The sequence below is a fragment of the Oratosquilla oratoria genome, chromosome 37 (assembly GCF_046742065.1).
Source record: "Oratosquilla oratoria isolate Oo_2021 chromosome 37, ASM4674206v1, whole genome shotgun sequence".
In the NCBI taxonomy this organism is placed as follows: domain Eukaryota; kingdom Metazoa; phylum Arthropoda; class Malacostraca; order Stomatopoda; family Squillidae; genus Oratosquilla; species Oratosquilla oratoria.
This window is the reverse complement of record NC_134813.1, coordinates 17,266,446-17,272,910: the sequence shown is the minus strand read 5'-3', so window position 1 is coordinate 17,272,910 and position 6,465 is coordinate 17,266,446.

Sequence of the window (6,465 nt, the reverse complement as noted above, 5' to 3'; positions counted from 1 at the left end):
CCTTAACCCCCTACGTATATTATCTGTGTATAGAGTAACACTGTTACACTCTAATCTAATGAGGACCACAATGGAAATAAGCGTACATGCTTTTTTGTGTTATCCTCGGCAATTGCAATTATCATTTCGAACTATGTGTTCTTGTCATTATCTGCAGACTGCACTTCATGTATATTTAATATTATTATTGATTCTTTGCCAAATAAATTTACTTATTATCTTGCCTCTTCAAATTTTTGCAGAACCTCTACCGCAGTCATTTCTTCTCCTTCCTCATCAGACCCTTCGATGATATCATCATCATGACCTGCCATCCTTAATCTCAAAGATATTTTAAAAATCCTGTATTTACCGATCCCTAAAGGATTACTGACTAGATATTGACAAACTTGTTTACTTTTGGCCTTTCCCGCCAAAATAGAACCAAATCACTATAATATGCATAAAAATAGAGCAAATAAGTATTTGTTACAAATAATATTAAATCAAAACATTATATACGTTATTAATTTAGAATAGGTCTATACTCATGTAATTGTAATCTATTTCATATTATTCTAAAGTATAAATTGTACGGAGCATAGTTATTTCTGTTCGAAACACACAGTTACACTTGTCTCTCATCGATTAAGAACGCATATTCAATTTTTATAACAAACAGGCATAATTGATGGTCTGGTGTGTCTTGCAAAATTTAGTAAGCTTGAAAAATAGTTAGTATTGTATAATTTTGTACTTAGTTCCCTTTACCAATGGTAACAGTAAAACAATCTGGATGTCTTCTCGATCAACGGAAGAAATCCATTTTCATCGGGACTGTCCATCGTAACCTTTGTATCTTTTGTATATGTTTCGATATCTCGCAGAGAACTTAGCCAAACAGGAACCTGCGTTATCTTACAAAGGCGGAGCATGCCGACAGGAGACCTTTGGGTCCATATCTAGGTCGGATGTGAAAAAAATCATGATAATGATAAATGAATAAATAAAAACTATAATAATGTAAATAAAAAAAACATAAATGCATAGGTATAGTTAAATAATAAACAAACAGGTAAATAGAAAATAATAATAAATTGACATATAACTAATAATAAAAGAGAATCAAACAGACAAATGATAACAGAACAATAACAAATAGTATAAAATAAATGGTAATCATTACAGCATTTTGCTTAGGTGTTTATCTAAATGTTTCTTAGCTTGTATTCCATATATTAGTTAAATTAGTCGATGGTTTGGTTAAAAGTCCCTTTTCAGGAAGTTGTGGAGAAATGAAGGTATTGGTGTTTTTTCGCCCTAGGTAATAGGTTTGGTTTAGATCAGGGTCATTGTTGTTTGAGTAGGGGAGAACATTTTATAAGCTATTGCTTCCACTCTTTCCTTTTCAACAAATTAATATTTATAAGGCAAAACAGTTGTTGTCGAGGAAGTGATCAGGGAGCTTAGTAGGGTGTTATGGGAAGAATTTTCTCGCTAGTTCCCAATACAGATAGCAGGTCCACATATATCTTATCACGTGAATGGAGATCATGTATATAAAATCATGAGAGGCAGCTGAGGTTTTAATGGTGTAAGAAATCGGATTGTGGGACGGGGAATGATATTCTAGTGATATCAAGGTTCTGTGGGTATCCAAGGGTTTGTGCACTTTCGACATACAAGCTTTGCAGTTGAGTACTACGAAAGGTATCTGTGCTAAGGCGTACATCAAGGGAGCGTATATGTTTTCGCATTCGGAGAGCCATGGGTTTGACTGAAGAGTGGGCTTGACTTCTGCTGTCAGGTTTGGTTTGCATGAGGATTCGGTATAAACTCAAGATTATTGATCTAATCCCCCATCTTTGGTGGGATAGTGGTTTCAGGGGTTCACAAGCTCAGAGTCTTATTAGTTATTTGAGGTGGGGAAGTCAAAGTGAATCTATTGCCGAAGATCAGGCCCTATAGGTCTGGAATATATTTGGGATGCAAAACACCAGATTAGTGTCCCTTCTTCCCATAGATAGCACAGTCTTTGCATGGACATCGATACTCACTTGGCAGATTATCTAGGAGAAAGAGAAACCCTAAATGATATTACAAATAACTTTTACTGGCTTGGAATGGATCTAACTCAATGTTCAGGGCTTGTTCCGCTTGCCAAATCATGGTTGGTAAATCCAACGAACGTATTTCGTATACTGTATCTATAACTGTGTTCAGGGGCAAATAGGTACTTCTCCGAATTATGTTAGATTATTCTTGATTGTTCTTTTTTATATTTTCTTCTAATGCAACATGTCATGATAACGTGAAGGAACTGTGTTCATTATATTTTCAGTTTTTGTATATTGTTATCGAGTGATGACTCTTCTACTTTAGTCATGACTTTAGTCTACCTATGATTTATATAGTTTTCTATATTTCTATATATTTTTCTATATTTCAACATGATATTCTGTATTTTTATCGTGTTTCTACATTTTCGTATGGAGAGATATAATGGAGGAATGGGTCAGAAATGGTGACAGGAGCGTTGAAAAAATTGCAAGTCTCGTGTGTGAGGTAGGGATGGTAGAAGGCAGAATGGATTCGATGATACTGTATGGAAGCGAGATGTGGAAGCTGAGAGAGAGAGAGAGAGAGAGAGAGAGAGAGAGAGAGAGAGAGAGAGAGAGAGAGAGAGAGAGAGAGAGAGAGAGAGAGAGAGAGAGAGAGAGAGAGAGAGAGAGAGAGAGAGAGAAGAGAGACTGAAGAATCGTGAACGAAATGATCCTCTACCTATGGTGTGGTCCGCACATGCCTCCCTCAAATCACTTGTCCAAGTGGTTCTCAGGAGAGGTTGTACATTGAATGACGTCAGCAGCAACTACATTCAAGATTGTTTTTTCTTTTTTTTCTCTATTTTTCTTTATCTTCTTCTTCTTCTAGGATGTCAAAGTTATATGATCCAGTATTTTGAAGATGGCTTAACTATGATGGCAAGGATCAGGAACGTCTTAAACCGATTCTAGTAAGATTACACTATGCATAAAATAAAAAAAAACGTAAATATAATGCTTACTCATTCAAATGGAAGAGAAGTAATGTCTAAGTATGATAGTGTTTATCCTCAACATGGTCAAATTGGGTCATGCTTAAACTTTCTTATCGTTCATGTCCTTGTCGGCTGAAATTATTTAAATGAAAATTTCCACCTCTCTCTCTCTCTCTCTCTCTCTCTCTCTCTCTCTCTCTCTCTCTCTCTCTCTCTCTCTCTCTCTCTCTCTCTCTCTCTCTCTCTCTCTCTGAAAGGATTACAAACAAAGAGCATGTTAACAAGAGCCCTTTTGGTCCATAAATAGGTCGGATGTGGGAAAAATGAAATAGCATAAAACAAATTAAATAAGTAAATGAATATATAAATGAATAAATAAGAAAATAGATAAATAAAATAAATAGATAATGAAGATAATAAACAAACAGATGAATGATAATAATTTGTAATAAATAATTGATAAATAGATAATAGAAAAATAAACAAATAGATGATAGAAAAATAGATAATAATGAATAAATAGATAGGATGAAATAAATGGCAAGCATTACAACCTGTTGCTTAGGTGTTTATCTAAATGAATCTTAAAATTTCGAACTGTGTTACATTGCACTGCCTCTGCAGGAAGTTTATTCCGTTCTCTTGCTACATGGTTGGCGAATTTATTTCTTCCTTCTTCCAATTTAGATCTACTTCCTGACAGTTTGAGCCCATTACTTTTTTATCTGACTCGCAATTTAAATTTTTTGCCATTTTTGATGTTGTCAGTTCCCTTTAAGACTTGTATTAAATCACCCGTGAGTCTACGTTTTTTTTTTTATGGGGAAAATAAATTCATATGATTCGTCTCTGATATTTGGAATAAATTTTGTGGCTCTTTGAGATTCGGCGACCAATCGGAAACAGCATATTCCAAATGTAAACTCTCTCTCTCTCTCTCTCTCTCTCTCTCTCTCTCTCTCTATCTATCTATCTCTCTCTTATTTTTTATTATCAACTTTTCAGATTAGCAAATCCATATGTAGGACAAGGCCCACCGTACATAGACATATACACGGCGTTCGCAACCGCTGCTACAGCGGTCCGAGTTCGAATCCCGCCCAGGGCTGAAATAATTTCAGTATCACTGCGCTGCGAATGTTACTCCAACTCTCGTGGACGGGGAGTCGGGTGTGTGTGTGTGCGTGTAAGGTCACAGCATCACCCATAGATCGGTTATATATGAGTTCTGAGCTCTCATCCGGGAGGATAATAGCTGTCGATCACGAGTCCAACACATGATCTAAAACCATGGTGAATCACACACACACACAAACACTCACACACACACACACACACACACACACACACACACACACACACACACACACACACACACACACACACACACACACACACACACACACACACACACACACACACACACACACACACACACACTCGGTGGCATTGTTGGTAGAGCGCTGAACTGGGAAGCAGAAATGCTCCCAGCACCCAGTTCGAATCCTGCCCAGGGCCGAAATTATTTCGGTATCGCTGTGCCTCGGGTCGTTACTCTGACTCTCGTGGGCGGGGAGTTGGGTGTGTGTGTGTGTGTGCAAGGTCATAGCATTACCCATAGATCGGACCTACGAGCTCTGAGCTCTCTTCCAGGAGGGAAATAGCTGTCGATCACGAGTCCAACACGTGATCCAAAGACCAAGTGAATACACACACACACACACACACACACACATACACGTACGCGCACACACGCACATACACATTGGAATTCTGAATCCTTTTATGTATTAGAATGCAGCACTTACGATCGAACATGTACAAATTAGAACAAAAATCTTTGCTTTTCGAAGTTGTTAGATGGTGATAAATAAACTAAAAACATTCATGATATTAAACATTACTTGTGAAACGAAAGTATGAGAAAACGACAGACTTCATATGTTTCGGTCAATACTACAAGTATTTTTTTTATCTAGCAGATGCCAAACGATTATTTTCATTTCCGTCAGTATTCTCTGCCCAAGGGCCAAACAATAAACAATTTGAAGACACGAAATGAATAACAATTTAAATTTCACACACTGACGAAGAAAAACGAGTCTTATAGGGTCCATCTAACAAAAATAAATTGCTCGTAATTTACTTCTTCTATTGGCAATCAGTCTGGATGTAAATGTCCATTAAATAGACAAAAACAAAAATATCCGTTTCTTGTGGCACGTACTGTATTAGTTTAGAGGAAAAATATTGAAGGAATCAAGATTCAAAGTCTTACGATTTATAATGTTCACAAATAATTCTATTTATTATATTCAGTGTTTGTTTTTGTCTATTTGTCCTCGTTATCAAAACTCAAGAGTGATTTGGTAATAGGTTATACAACACGGTCTTTGAACTGTATGTGGTAATTATTGAATCATATAATTAATTACTATTAATTAATCATAATCTATATATTATCAATTGTACTATTAGTTGTAGTGGCATTAATCCGCCCAAACTGTTCACAGGAAACGAGAGAACGTACTATGAACCATATGCAGAGAGTTGAGAATGACAAAACTTGACTCCTTGTATTAGAAGTAATACATTGCAGAGTGGAGTTCCTTCTCCGCTGAATGAAACTTTCTGGCATCAGAAAGAATTAGATCTAGTGTAGCAGCTTACTTCACTAGGGTTGACTTAGTGAGGTCACCTAGAAGTCCTGAGATGTAGAAATTTCTTTGAGATGAATAACAGCGTTAGACACTGACGTCATTCACGAATGTGGGATGTCACAAGGCAACATTTTGGTGGTGTGGGGAACGCGACAGTGCCTCTTTGCGTAAAGGGCCATTTATACAGTCAAACGATTCGTCAAACCCGGTTTGTTAAACAAGTGTTTGAAGTGATGTTTGACCGTGTGAATGGGGTATTTGGTTGTCAAACATATTTGTCAAACGTGTTTGACAACCAAATACCCCATTCACACGGTCAAACATCACTTCAAACACTTGTCTGGCAAACCGGGTTTGACAAACAGTTTATCCGTGTAAATGGCCCTTTAGAATCACGCAAGGAATGTAATCGATTAATTGACGATATGTTGTCATAAATGCGTAGCAACGGTTGCCCACGACTAAATTAAGCCGCACGCCACATGTACACTATGATTGCGTAGATCAGCGTTTCTCAACCAGGGTTCCCCGGAACCCTAAGGTTCCGCAAAAGGTCCCTAAGGGTTCCGCGAGAACACGTGAGATAAGCTAATGCACCTTTGATTTTTTATTTAATTTCATATACGCAATATAATTAAACACGCACGACATATTCTTGGTTATTGTAATAATGTAATATAGACATCATCCTATCTAACCTATCATTACGATGGAAATAGAATGAGAAAGATATGGTATATGTTTTTTTTTTTTTTTTTGCGCAGGGGTTCCTTGAGACATGCAATTTAT